We start from the raw sequence: 15,999 nt of genomic DNA on the forward strand, positions 1-15,999 counted from the left end.
AGAACAAAAGGAGAGTCCTTCTCTCCTTTTGACCTAATCCTTCTCAGTTGAAGAAAAATTAAGGTTTTGGAGTCTTTTTCTCTGAAATTCTAGATCTCACATCAGAAAACTCACAAAAGCTCTCTCAATATTGCAAGGCAATCAGAGAGCAATTTCTAGCACAAGGGGCATAGTCTCAGACGATCTTGGGTGCAACGATTAGGAGGAAATCTGCGTTGATTTCTGTTCTTAGGCCGTTTTGCACAGGACTCGAGGTTGATTCTTATTCTTTTATCGTTTCTCTTGTTTTTCGTTTATGACCATTAATCACATGATAAATTACGTTATAGTCCTTTTTTTTAAGGGGTTTTATACGGATATTTTCTCACAAGTGGTATCAGAGCGAGGCCACGTAAATTTTTCATCGTGATTTTCATAAAACGATTTGAATCGATAATTTTGCCTTGAAAACCGTGACATGTTGTTCACGTCTGATCAGTCGATCGAGGACTTTAGTGTCTCGATCGATTGGTTTTGTTTTTGATTTGTTTTTGCACATTGTTATTATAAACGGTTATTATAGCAATATGTTAAGGTTTTGTCAATTGTAGATTTAATTTTATACGGATTAGGTCAAAATTACAATTGGTTTTGTTTTGTCAAATCGATTTCACGAGGGTTTTAATGTTTCAGAATTGTTTTGTTCTCGGTCGAGCGTAATACTACTCGATCGAGAGCTATTCTGTGTTGTTTTACTCGATTGAGTACTCGCAGTACTTGATCGACCATTTTTAAAACCCTAACTGTTCGATCGAGAAGTCCTCGCATTTCGATCGAATAAGCGTTTGCTAATAAAAGTCCTCGATCGACCACGAGTTCAGTCGATCGAGCACTTTCTGTTTGGCAAACCACTCGATCGACTGGCAGTATCAATCGATCGAGCATTTTTGTTCTTCGATCGAGAACTTTAGTGTCTCGATCGAGGAAATGTGTTTTGGCTGCGCTGAAAAATTATTTTTCGGTGTTTTAATTTTTCTTTTGGCCATAAAATGTACATTATACGGATTTTGTACACTCGCTTGATTGTGAAACGGTTCACACACGTACCATTTAGTTATTTTAAAGCGGTTTAAAGTAACGGTTTGTAATGGATTAAAAATTAAGTTGATAAAAGCGGTTTTGTCACATAATTTTAATCGTTAAAAGGTGGTTTGGATAAATTTAACATAATTACGGAATTATGTCACGAATAAATTTTGTTTTAGTTGATGCATCTTTTATTTATCGTTACTTTTGAATGTTTTTATTACGTATTTAATTTTACAAACGGTTGTAACTTAGTGTGGCCTTAGTAGAACGTGTTACCGTAATGATGGAACACGGTCTTGGTTGTATTTTGAGATCTCGCATCTCCGTTTTGGATTTTTCCTTGTAATTACAGTTTTTTTTTAGAATGTAAATAGGTTTATATTTTGTAAATTTTAAATTGTAATTTTGAGAAGACCAAAGATGGAGATCGGATGCTCACTCCCGCTGCATGGACCAAGATGGAACATCAAGACAAGCTTCTCGGGTCCAACGGTGGATTCCAAAGTTGTATTATGTTCATTTTGCTAGGATAGGCCACACTAGGACTTTTATTTACGTTTTGCATTCTTTTATGTTTTCCATCGTAACAATAGTTTGCATCATATTCCGCCTAAAACCAAACCACCTAATTTTTGCATGAAAACTGACTCATATAGAGGTTACGCGTTAGTTTTCTATGACATACAGATGTCACACGGTCCTTATAAGCCATCACCTAAGTTAATTCATTCACGTAATGCTAGATTTTCGTTCACTTAAAATGAATTAAAACTAAGTTGATGGGATCTTCCTCGTATAACCAAAAATTGAGAATAGTCTTTATAGGTCAAACTCCAATGAATCCCTTCTTCGTCGGTAGGCATAATATGACCCCTTCTACGTCGGGTAAGTTGGAACTGATTGACCTATTTTATCTCAACACTATGGTCACTCGTACGATCCTGTGATTATGGTGGACTAAAGATAGGATTTACGGAAATCTATCGACCAAGAGTTCTAACGGTAGAACTAGCCAAACAGTTGGCTTATCAATTTACGGAAATTGAGTCTTGGGATCATTTGTATAATTCTTGAGGTAGATCGATTATACAAGTGCAATGAGTCTACACGTTAAAATGAATTTTAAATAGACTTAAATCACCTCGATGAGTTGCTTATTACGTTTTGTTTTTCCTTCTTTTTCAGTGTAGAACACGATCATTTGAACTGCTAATAACAAAATGGCTGGCCGCATGACGACCCAATGCCAAGTGCCACATTGGACCGTGAGTCCGGGCTTCGGATCTTCATGAATCGGATGAATCGGTCTACTCGATCGAAGAATGATGGATCAAACTTCGCGGACCGGGAGGCGGCATTACGGAATGCTGCCATTGCTGACGGGAAGCTCAAATATCTGATAGAGCCCATCCCGCCAAACCCAGGCCCCACGGCTAGAGCTAACGAGATCGCCACGTATAGCGATTTCGCCATGGAAGCGGGTGCGATAAAGAACGTACTCATTTTTGCAATGGAATCCAATTTGCAGAAACGCTTCATAGCCCAAGATGCAAACAAGATTTTCACCACGCTCACTAAGGAATTCTCGAAAGCACCGAGAATCGTGACCTATGAGCATACCTGTCGCTTCTTTGAGGCGAAACTCCAGAAGGGCCAGCCGGTTAGCCCACACATTCTCAGCATGATTGAGAATGTCGAGAAACTGGAGGCACTTGATTGTAAGATCAGTGAGAACATCGTGATTCACCGCATGCTTCATTCACTCCACGATGGTTTTGCGCTCTTTAGAGCCAATTACTATATGAATGATTTGAAGAAAAGTCCTCATTCACTACACTCCCTTCTCGTGCGGCACCGAGAAGGACATGAAGTTTAGTGGGAGCCCAAACAGGATGTTCTCGTTGTGTCAAACAAGGGCAAGGGTAAGGGAAAAGCTCAGGTGGACCTAGCGAGAGGTGTCAAGTTTAAGAAGTTGGGATCAGGTAAGAGTGGGCACGGTGAGTCGAGCACCTCACTAGGCGCGACAAAGAGCAAGGAGGGTAACATGGAATGCCATCATTGCCACAAGACGGGCATTGAGGCGTACATGTCTCTGTATACAGTGAGGACATAAAAGCGGTCGCGTTACTCCCGTTGGTATGTCTTCTTCTTCTTCTTCTTTTATTCATATGATTGAGATTAACCACGCAAGTTACGGAACTTGGGTACTAGATATTGGTTGTGGTTCTCATCTATGCAATCATGTGCGGGGCTCAAACATCGAACCCCTCGTAAAGGGTGAGGTGGACTGCGTGTCGGGAATGGAGCACGAGTGGCTGCCGTCTCGAGGGGAACATATGTGATCCAGCTTCCTAGCGGATTTGAGTTATTTTTATATAACTGCTATTATGTACCTAGTTTATCTAAAAACATTATTTCAGTTTCTGCACTTGACAAACTTGGTTTTTCATTTGTAATAGAGAATAATAGCTGTATTTTCTCGTTACACGATATGATTTATGGCAAGGCAGTCTCCATGAATGGAATTTATGTTTTAGATCGACCACCGAAATATTGCACGTAATGAATAAGAAGTTAAAGGTTGGTGACAAAGATCAAACTTATCTATGGCACTGCCGTATGGGACACATTAATGAGAAGCGCGTTAAACAGCTCATACAGAATGGAGCTATCTCGGCCTTTGATTTTGAATCATTTGGCACGTGTGAATCATGTCTCATTGGTAAGATGACTCGAATTTCCTTCAAAGGTGTTGGAATGCGCGCTGCTGACCTATTAGGACTCATACATACGGATGTGTGTGGACCTATGTCAATCACCGCACGAGAAGGCTATAGGTATTTCATCACTTTCACGGACGATTTAAGTAGATATGGCTATGTCTACTTAATGAAGCATAAAAGCGAGTCCTTTGAGAAATTCAAAGAATACGAGAATCGGGTCTGTAACCAATCGGGTAGAAAGATTAAAACACTACGATCAGATCGTGGTGGCGAGTATCTTTCAAATGAGTTTGATCAACACCTTAAGGACTGTGGGATTGTCTTACAGTTAACTCCACCTGGAACACCTCAGTTGAATGGTGTGTCCGAACGGAGAAATCGAACACTACTTGATATGGTTCGATCCATGATGAGTCACACCGTATTGCCCGATTCATTGTGGGGTTATGCTCTTCTGTCATTTGCTCTAATACTTAACCAAGTCCGTCTAAAACTGTTGACAAGACTCCATATGAACTATGGAAGGGAACGGTCCCTAACTTGTCCTTTATACGGGTTTGGGGCTGCGAGGCTTATGTCAAGTGGAGACACGAGGATAAGCTCGGCCCGCGATCGGTCAAGACGTACTTTATAGGTTATCCTAAAGGAACATTTGGTCATTACTTCTATTCGCCAACCGAACAACGTGTTTTTGTTGCGGCTAGTGCGACATTCTTAGAGAAGGAGTTTCTCGAGAACGCGAGGAGTAATAGAACCTTCGAACTGTCGGAGATTCCAGAACCAAATGCCGAGCAACCATTGGAGGAACCAGTTCCTTCAATCCCGGCTGCGGTTAGTATTCCTGAGGAACCCACGAGGTCGGGTAGAGTCTCTATTCCTCCGGACGGATACATTGGTATGGTCGAGGATCATGACATAGATGACATTCTGCTCTTAACGAGTAGTGAACCCGCAACCTATAAAGGTGCCATGACTAGTTCCGACTCAAAGCTATGGCTTGAGGCCATGCAATCCGAGATGGACTCCATGTATGAGAACAACGTATGGGATCTTGTTGACTTACCTGCTAAGGTTCGTCCCCTTCAATGCAAATGGCTTTACAAGATAAAGCATTTTGTGGAAGGTCAACAAGATATCTATAAAGCACGACTAGTTGCTAAAGGTTTCACCCAAGTGCCAGGTTTGCACTACGATGAAATTTTTGCACCCGTAGTCATGCTGCGTTCCATTCGGATTATCTTAGCGATTGCCGCTTTTCATGACTATGAAATTTGGCAGATGGATGTGAAAACCTCCTTCTTAAACGGTTATTTGGAGGAAGAGTTGTACATGGTACAACCCGAAGGTTTCATCGATCCTGAACATCCTAATAAAGTGTGCAAGCTTAAGCGTTCCATTTATGGACTTAAGCAAGCTTCTCGGAGTTGGAATCATCGTTTCGACCAAGTGATAAAAGAGAATGTATTTACTCGATCGGTCGAGGAACCATGTCTATATATCAAGTCGAGTGGGAGCAAGATTGTCTTCCTAATATTGTATGTTGATGACATACTCCTGATTGGGAATGACATACCTCTCTTAACTTCGGTAAAAGTATGGTTGAAGAACCATTTCCAGATGAAAGATCTGGGTGAGGCACAAAGAATTTTGGGCATCCGTATCTATCGAGATAGATCACGTCGGATGTTATCTCTCAGTCAGGAGTCTTATATAGACAAGATTCTAGAGAGATTCAGCATGACTAACTCCAAAAAGGGGTTTCTTCCTATGGCTCCAGGGGTGCATTTGAGCAAGTCTCAGGCACCAGAGACACCGGAAGAGATAGAGCGCATGACCCGGATTCCTTATGCTTCGGCTATAGGATCAATCATGTATGCCATGATATGCACACGTCCGGACGTGGCATATGCATTGAGTATGACAAGTCGATTCCAACAGCATCCAGGTGAATCACATTGGATGGCTGTCAAGAACATTCTTAAGTACCTACGGAGGACTAAAGATTGGGCATTGACTTATGGAGGCGATCAAAAGCTATGCGCAACCGGTTAAGCAGATGCTAGCTTCCAAACAGATCGAGATGACTCAAAATCTCAGTCTGGATTCGTTTTTACTCTTAATGGCGTACTTGATCACTGGAAGAGTTCCAAACAAAGTGTTACAAAGCAGATTCTACGATCGAGTCCGAGTCTATGCCGCTTCGAAGCTGCAAAGGAAGCGATATGGATGCGTCAATTCTTACAAGGACTATCAGTAGTGCCTAGTTCGAATGACCCGATCACCATCTATTGAGACAATAGAGGTGTCATCTTCCAGGCTAAGGAGCCTAAGTCTAGCAACAAGTCTAGACATGTACAACGGAAAGCTCATCTAATCCGAGATTACATGGAGCAAAAGGAGGTAGTGATAGAAAAGATTGCTACAGATGATAATATAGCAGATCCTCTCACTAAACCATTACGACAAGATAAGCATGAAGGGCATGTTAATTCCATGGGAATTAAACGTGTTCCTGAGTTGTAGTACTCTTATGGATTAGATTCATTTTCTCGTGTACTCTATACGACATCATCGTTTTGATATTTATATATATTTTGTTTTTCATGTGGAGTTGTACGACAATTTTGAACACCACAAAGTGAACTGAACAAACATTATATTTTGGTCCTTAATTGCCCACGTGAGTGATACACTCGGCAATTATTTTGTGACGTTGGTTGATGGTGGGTTCAACGAGCCATAAGTCAAACGGTTGACTGACCAATCACAGAGGCGAGTTATATGGATATCTCGTAGGACACAATTGTGACAACGACGTGGAGTCCTAAATGTTTTATAACATTCGGTGCCAGGTCGTGGATAGGACCTCCATGGTGATCCTAAGAGTCGATTCTTTTGACTATCGACTGTCTCTTGAGATTAAGGCAGATTTTGGGTGACTTTGGTTTCTTTCTCACGGTCATCCGTAACAGGGGGCCAAGTAGATTTTTTCTGGGTCATTTCATACTGTGCTTAGATCGGCAGGAGTCGAGTTGAAGGAAATATTCAGCCTTTATCAGGTACTCGATATTTCTCAGGGCCACTCGAGGAGCTGTAACTGAAATGCATGGCCATGCTCGAATACGGATTCGTTTTATCAATTAAGTTACTCTCTAATCGAGGAAACCACTCTTGATACAGATCGATTGTAAAATACGACCTTTGCGAGTACGGATCTGCAAATTGTTTTACATTGAGTGGGAGAAATTTTAAATGGATATGAGAATCGGTTATCGCACATACACTTGTACGGACAAGTGGGAGTTTGTTGGAGCCGGTGTCCTCCAGTTAGTGCGGATAACGTTATTGCACGTACACTTGTACGGACAAGTGGGAGCTTGTTGGGGCTGGTGTCCTCCACAGTTAGTGCAATGATATATAAATCTCTAAAAGGATCAAAAGGGTATACTTTTGTATTATTATCAGTTGGTCCACGTTTATCAATAACGGTTGGCTTGCTAGATAAGTTTGACGTTATTGTCATACAGATGGCGGTGATCAACTGGTCCCTAAAAGTCACACCTATAGGATACGTTTGAGAGATGTGACGGTATGAAAATACAGTCATGTTGATGCCTAATATGACTAAGCGGTTAGTCGGAGTTATTGACTAATAATTAGTCAAACGCGATGTTGAGATAATTATTTAATACGGATTAAATAATACTGGCTAAGGCGAATTAAGCGGTTAATTCGTAAATTGAATATAAACGGTTATATCTAATTAATGTATATTGAATTAATTAATCATACAATATTGTCATTATCGGACAAGTATTAATATGTCGACTGATTCATGTTACTAGTCGATATTTTAATATCCGATAACGGATGACGATTTATAATTAAAACCCGTCATATACATTTAGCAAAACGAGTCGGACCACGAGTTAAATAAGGAGAAAGTGGAAAGCCCACTCCCTCCCTCGGTAACTGGTCGGTCGACCGAATAGAACAAAAGGAGAGTCCTTCTCTCCTTTTGACCTAATCCTTCTCAGTTGAAGAAAAATTAAGGTTTTGGAGTCTTTTTCTCTGAAATTCTAGATCTCACATCAGAAAACTCACAAAAGCTCTCTCAATATTGCAAGGCAATCAGAAAGCAATTTCTAGCACAAGGGGCATAGTCTCAGACGATCTTGGGTGCAACGATTAGGAGGAAATCTGCGTTGATTTATGTTCTTAGGCCGTTTTGCACAGGACTCGAGGTTGATTCTTATTCTTTTATCGTTTCTCTTGTTTTTCGTTTATGACCATTAATCACATGATAAATTACGTTATAGTCCTTTTTTTAAGGGGTTTTATACGGATATTTCCTCACATAGATACTCAGTATCTGCACCTTCCAAAAACCACCCGATGATGATCGGACTATAACGTGTTTTTGATATGCGTGTGTGGATTGGCTATACATGAGGCGGTTTAATGTACTACTTGGATATGAAAAATGATTTCATAAAAAGTTTTCTAACTTCATTGCATCAAAATAATATTATTTAGAGTTAAAACCGTCTTCGGACCCAAAACCGACTCAGAAACCCGCAACTCGAGCCAACCTGAGTCAACCCGAGTCAACCCAAATCTCGAATGTCTAAAATAATGCCATGAATGTCTTTATCATGTCATTTCCATTAAAATGACCCTATTTAGAGTCTAAACCGATACCGGGCCAAAAACCGACTCAAAGTTCAAATCCCGACTCACACGGGTCAAACCCGAGTCAAGGACACAAAATACCTACCCCAAATATCACCCAAGAGTAAGCTTACAACCAACAAAATACTAAGCAAACCTCAAAGACCACAAATCACAACCAACAAAACATTCGTTAGAACAAATGCAAAATCCAAATTTCTGAAAGGGACAGTACACCCCTTTCAGTCACAAGGTAGTTCGCGCCTAAAGGAGGTGTCTGCTTAGCCTCTAAGCAAACTCAACCGACCTACCATCCCACATTTCTCTATAAATACCAACCTTCACACACCACAATATTCACGCGAGTGTCCGCCCCCTCACCTCTCTCTTAAACTTCTATACTCGACTTCCTAAGTCACAAAATCGACACGTGTTTACGACCTACCGATCGTAAACACAAGCCTTACACTTTTTGTTTGGTACCGTCGCCGTGCATTCGACCGACCCATTTGACTAACTCAATTCATCAATCAACATGTTTTAATTAACATATTTTCAACTCATTTTAAAAACAAAATCCTTTTTTAAGGCACTCTTTTAAACTTCTTTGATCGCGATTAGTCACAACGAGAAAACCATCTCTAAAGTTGTCTACTTCGCAAACATCAATATACGTAAGTTTGAGGGTGTAAATATCTCATTTATTTCATGTCTCTACTGTTTTTATGAGTTTATATGTATGAACAATGCATAACACGATTCAAATATAGGTTAGACGAGCCAAAACCGAGTTTTGGCCCGAGATAGAAGCCCTTTGCTATGCAAAGAGGCTCGCGCCTCTTGTGGTTTCTCGGGTCAAACTCAAACGTGTTTGTTCTCGTCTTTCCTCTTTATTTCATTTCTTATTTGTAATCGGTTTTTACCATTTCAAATGTTTCAAATCATTTTTATGACAAACGTTTTAGTCATAAATTATAATCACCCTTGGTTCCATATACCATGACGGTTTAATCCGTGACTCGGTGATATTAATTGGTTAATTACATTTTAAAGGAAATCCTTTTATTTTATTTACTATTTTAATTCATTTTTATGATCAACATATTTTTACCATTACAAAAATTATCCTTGATTCCTTATACCATGACGGTTTATTCCGTGACTCGATGATATTATTGGTTAATTACAAATTAAAGGGTATTTTAACCCCCTTTTATTTTATTTACCATTTTTCTCATTTGTTTACATTTGTAAATATATTAGTCATAATTCATAATCATCCTTGGTTCTTTATACCATGCCGGTTTAATCCGAGTACGATGACAAACTTGACTAATTACAAATAATGGAACTTAACATAATTAGTTCAAATCAAACATTTTCCTTTTACACATCTTACTATGCTTTTCAAACTTGCAAACCCGACAACGAATATTACTAACATAATAGTAATTATTCGGAGTCATGCAAACAACATTTGCAATCATTCATCATAAATACGGTTGTAAATAACCTTTTTAACAAACTTTTTTCAACCAGGAGACGCCCCTTGGGTCGTCGTCTGACTCGCGCCCCAAAAGGCCATATGTTTTCTTGTTTCAGAAACCCGGGGAGAGCCCCTTCCCTCGCCAATAGGCTCGCGCCCCAATGAGGCTGCCTGGAAGTGTTCTGTCTCATTTTGGTACTTGTCTAGAAAAATCCCGATTACGGTTAATCCGAATACATGACGGATCAGATTGACAAGTTTATGTTTTTACACTTTGTCATTTGACACCCTTTTTCAAACAATGGAATCGTGTTAAGCATCGTAATCCGAATCTGGTAAATGGATGTTTAATTTCCGTCTCACATGCAAATCAATCTAAATCCAACTTTGACACCAATTTCTTGGTACATGCATAAACAACCGACTTAGGAAATATTCACATGTTAGGTTAAGACTTTTGGATGTGAATTCATGCATTTACACCGTTTTATCAACTCTTGCACTTAAACAACCACGATCGATCAGTAGAGGCCGCTAACGCGGGTGGGATTGGGTGTCCGATTAAAGGGCTTCCCAATACGTACCCTCACCCTTTACTCAGAACCTTTGGATAGTGGATGGCCTTATCCAGGGCGCACGAGAGTCATTTTAGGCATAGAATGCTAAAAGGGGGACGAGTCCTTATCTTTAGTACCTATGTCAAACACTGCTTTGTGCTTCGTTTGACCAAGGTATAAAGTGAACAAATGGGTTCCAAGGATCCCACAAATGCTTGGTGGCGACTCCGAACATCTCTGCGTCGTTTCGAGACCTTTACCGAGACGAAACCGACCGATCTAAAGCGATCCGGTCGAAAGCATTTTTACGCCACCGAGCGTGGCTTTCTAGACCGCTGCATGTCCACAGATTGGCTTGGCGTGCAGGTGGCCCGTGTCTACGGACCGGTAGGCGGCATCGCGCCCGCAGACCGGCATGTGGCCCATGTCCCCAAGCTCCTGCCGACACGGTCGATGAATACATCAAAAGTGGCAAGACCACAGCCATAGAATGTTTATCAGAATTTTTTCGTGCCATTATCGAATTTTTTGGGGATACGTACATGAGAAGGCCAACTACTGCTGATGTCTAACACTTGCTTCATATGCACGAGCAGTGTCATGGATTCCCTGGCATGCTCGGGAGTCTTTATTGCATGCATTGACAATGGAAGAATTGCCCAAGTTCTTGGAAAGGGCAATTTACTCGAGGTGATCATGGTCATCCCAAAATTATACTTGAAGTTGTAGCCTCGTTGGATCTTTGGATATGGGATACATGCGTATTTCGGTGTTGCTGGTTTCGGCAATGATCTCAATGTACTTTGTTGATCAAATTTATTTAAAGAGAAATTGGAAGGAAGAGCGCCAGAGGTTCGATTCACCGCTAATGAGGATGAGTATAATATGGGATACTATCTTACAGATGGTATATATCCGGAGTGGGCTACATTTGTCAAACTTTTCTCACACCTGAAAGATCCTAAGAGAATTTGCTTGAAAAAAAAGCATGAAAGTTCAAGAAAAGATGTCGAGCGAGCCTTTGGAGTTCTTCAAGATCATAACTAGTTGTTGCACCTCGCGTTATCGGGCGCGGTACCCCAATTTGGTAAAATACTAAGCGGAAGTTGAAAGTATAGTAACAGAATGGGACATAGATTTTTATGGTATTGTGCAACATGGATGATTCTAGCCTTCTAGGGGATCCTCTGATTCCCTAAATTTGATTATTGATAATTTAGAGTAAAGTGACGTAGTATTTCACATACCCGAAACTTGTGTTGTATTTCACATAATTAAAAGGCATTGAATGAAATCCCATAAAAAACAAGAGGCATCGAATAAAATAGATATGATGTAGTTGATGCGGTCGTTTCTACACCAAAAATAAAATACCTAGATTACTGCTAACAGAAGTCAGCGGCAAGTAGGGTCGATCTCCACAGGGAGGCCAAGTTGCTATCTATCTGTTTAACTTGGTCTGTCAGGGTGTCACAGAAATGGGGGTTTGAATTGATTGTGAACTAACTAAAGACTAAAGCGGGGGAAATGAAAAGAGAAATTAACAGCAAGAGGAAAGGGAGTATGCTAGGAGTCGGTCTACCGTGGCAGCTATCAAATCTTATACTATTGGGAATACTGAGGCGATTAAACTATTGATAAGAAGAGCTATGGTCGTCACCTTTCGGTCCTTAAACCGCCCTAGAGCGTAAACAGCTTAACTTTCGCCCTCACTGCAATACCCTATTGTAATTAAGCAAGCCTTCCCTTCCAATCTTTCGATCTAGGTCGGGGTTAACTAGATTTATGGTCTCCTGCATGCATTCATTCGACCGGATAACAGTTAAATTGCCTAATACAATTCCTATTGCAAGTCTAACCTATTCAAGTCAGTTAAAACATCGCTACCACGGCTTCCCTAATCCTAACATACTATGGGGAATTAGCTAGACATGGAAATAAGGGGAATAAGCATAAAGGAAATAAGAATAATAAACATTAAATTAAAAGGAGAGAAGGAAGAAAGAATTACTGAATTTAAAAGATCCGGAAATAAGGAAGTGACAAGTAACAGTAAACGTGATAGAAGAGAAGTAGCGTGATCACTCGGTGATTACAAATGACAACCTTTACTCCTATTTATAAGAAATTAGGAGTAAAGTTAAACCTAATGACGGAATATAACTAAAAAGCCCAGCCCGTCAACAATATCCACTCGATCGAGTAACTAAATCACTCGATCGAGCAAAAGCATAAAAGGAACTGGTCGATCGAATACTTAGGAGTCGTTTGGTTGATCAAGGAACCTAATTTTCCTAGGAACTTCAATTTCATGGGAATTAAATTCCTGCATCCAATTCGGGTGAATTTGACAAAAGTGTTTGGTTGCTCATGTTGGAATTAAATTTCATGGGAACTTCCAATGACCAATGGGGGAGTAGGTAAGCCAATTCCTACATCATGTAGGCATTGGAAGTTCCTGGGAACTTCTAATTCCCCCATTTTCCAAAAAATATGGCAACCAAACAAACCATGTTTTTGCAATTCATGGGATTTTCCAATTCCTGTATTTTTCAAGTGTCAACCAAACAACCCCTTATTCATCCTAAAACCACTCGATCGAGAAGAAGTGTCTCTCGATCGAGCAAATGGGCTCTCGATCGAATAGAAATAGTTCTCGATCGAACACTTCTCAGCGCGTAATTCCTGCTTCGCGCACTGAACTTCATACGGCTGCCATTTCTTCGTTACTTGGGCAAATAGGGCGTGGTTGGTGGCGTTGGAAAGCTAAGAGGATAATCTTTCACCTCCAACTAGAATCACCTTAATAACTGTTGTAGAACTCGAGATATGGCTCTTACAAGCAGGAACTAGCAAATTGAAGCGCTCTCTTGGCTCGCCTAACTTCCTTACTCCAATGCGCATCTCAAAATAGTACTTTCCAAGCTCCGACTCAACTCATCTCCTAAATGCATGCGTAGGGACATGTTTTAGGCTTGTTTTCACTACTTTTGGGTTCATTCCTGCAAATAAGACAAAGTAACCCAAAGTAGCATATTCGGGGCATTTCGTAGCATAAAACCACGATAAAAGCATAGAAATACGTGCATAAAATAGGTTAAAAAGACTATATAAAATGCACGTATCAAATCTCCCCAAACCAAACCTTTACTCGTCCCCGAGTAAACTAAAATGCAACTAAAGGAACGGAAAAAGATAACTCAGAGCTAGCTACAAATGCCCACTTAAGCCAATTTAATGCAAGCAAACTAACACTTATAGCAGACAGTCAAATGCAAACGAGTTATAAGATGTTTATAAATAAAGCTGAACCGTCGACCTTGCAAGACCTTTAACAATGGACTCTCACGGGTCACTCTTTCTCTCATGAAGCAAAGGGTGAACATATATATGTAAGAGAGAAAGAAAAATAGTCGCTCACCTAAACTACGACCCACATAAACATGCATGCAACTAATATGATAGACAATTCTAGCTACCGTACACACATTCCAACCAAACGAGGTCCTGTCACAGCCGAGGGCTTACAAAAATATGGTAAAGTGAGGAAATGGGTAAGAAAAGGCAAAACATATTATGGGAATGTGGAGGTATAGGTGATCAAGCTAGTACCTAAACAGAACCATATGACAACATCCGATTCCAACTCAATTATGGATTAAGCACAATGCCCTTCATTTGGCACAAAATCTCACCAAACCGAACCAAACATACTCCTCAAATGATGTAAGATAGAACATAGGAGCATAAACCGTCTCAAACAACATCTTTTCATAATTTTTTCCATTCTTTTTCTTTTTCTTTTTCTACAACTTCACGTTTTTCATTTTTTTTCGATACTTTTTTCAACTTTTTTCAATTTCACGTCTTATTTTTCTTTTTCATTTCTTTTTTTTTCTCATCCTCCCTTTCTTCTTAAATTACCAACTCCAAATCAACAGAATACGCGCCAAAATTTGATACAATGAAATATATACCGCAAAACATATACTAAACTAGCTTGACAAGGCAGGCTAAATTTGGATGTAGCTGAGGGTCAACAGGCAAATTTGGCTAATGTGGAGTTTATGGGTAAAAACGAAAGAAAAGGGAAATGTAAGCACCTCCCTGCATGTGACACCAACCACTAACCCGAATGTATGACGGCAAAAAGCAATTGAATTTCATATATGTGCAAATTAATGATACATGTTATGCAAGGAGTAACTACTCACAATCCTACATGAAACTGGTCACAAATGACACCAGTTTATAAGGCTCTAAATCTTAGAAATTATAAGTAGGTTGCCAAAATTTCAGGTCAAGTCTATTCGTTCAGCTAAATTAAACATTAACTCGTAGATTATGCGATAAGACAATGCTAAAAGATAACAGTTCAATGCAAGGCTTAAGCAAAAAGACAGTTATAGAGCAATATCATCATGGAAATCTACCGTTCCGACTCAACCTATATGCTAAAATAAACGTGAATTTTTTTGAATTTTAACAATTTTTTCAATTTTTATGGAATTTTTTGAATTTTTATGAAATAAATAACAATGCAAACAGAAAAGTAAACGTGATAACTGAAATGCAGATAAAACAATATGCAGACACAGATATGGATGCATAACCTCCCCAAACCAAACCGTACAATGCCCCCATTGTACCAAAACATGGAAAGGAAATGCAAACTGAAAGAGAAAGAGAGTAAATGCGGAAAACTCACAAGATAGTGCGAATAAGGGGACCTCCCCAAACCGACCATGAAATGGGAGGTTGCTAAAGGTCCAGGAAATCGTCTCAGGAAGCTAATCCAAGTCAATAACACTCGATCAAGAGGAATAGTGGTTGATCGAGTAACATGGGCGCTCAAAAACTGCTCGATCGAGGAAGATACCAGTCGATCGAGTAGTTTTCATCTTGCAGGTGGTCGATCGAGTGGGTTAATCACTCGATCGAGTGAATCCATCAGCTACAGTGCTCGATCGAGTAGAAAAACCACTCGATCGAGTAATCCTCAATGTAATTCCTGCAAACGCAATGAAAACAGCCCGCAACTGACAAAAACAAGCATACTGAGATAGTCTATGGTGTAAAAACCATTTATTACAACTGAAATAAAATAAAAAGCAAAATAAAATCGCCGGGTTGCCTCCCGGATAGCGCTAGCTTCAGTCAGGTCCCAGCTCGACCTTCTTTTCTTCGAGCCACTCAAACTAATCACTATCAAAACAGCTCAAAGCGCGCAGCAACCTATCAAATAGCTGCGCATGTGCTACACAACAGCATAAGTAGCACCAAAGTGGAATAGCAAAATAGGAAATAAAAATGTTTAACTTTTTAAGCCGGACAAATTTCCTATGAGCGCTCCTAAATTTATCCACAAAATATAGGAGCGCGGGAGCAATTGTCAATATATAAGGGTCCCGATTCAGATTAGCAAACTTGAAATGATAAGGACGGTGAAAATTCGTTAAATTATGCGTCCACATATGAGAGGGTGTAGCATTAA

The 15,999-nt window shown here is 40.0% G+C and overlaps 1 pseudogene; it reads left to right on the top strand.

Annotated features, from left to right (window-relative positions):
* The window catches only part of LOC141594836 (uncharacterized), a 138,479-nt pseudogene extending 126,927 nt beyond the window's left edge, over positions 1 to 11,552 (top strand).
* Positions 11,553 to 15,999: the final 4,447 nt, after the last annotated feature.

Source organism: Silene latifolia, chromosome 8 (genome assembly GCF_048544455.1).
Source record: "Silene latifolia isolate original U9 population chromosome 8, ASM4854445v1, whole genome shotgun sequence".
NCBI lineage: Eukaryota > Viridiplantae > Streptophyta > Magnoliopsida > Caryophyllales > Caryophyllaceae > Silene > Silene latifolia.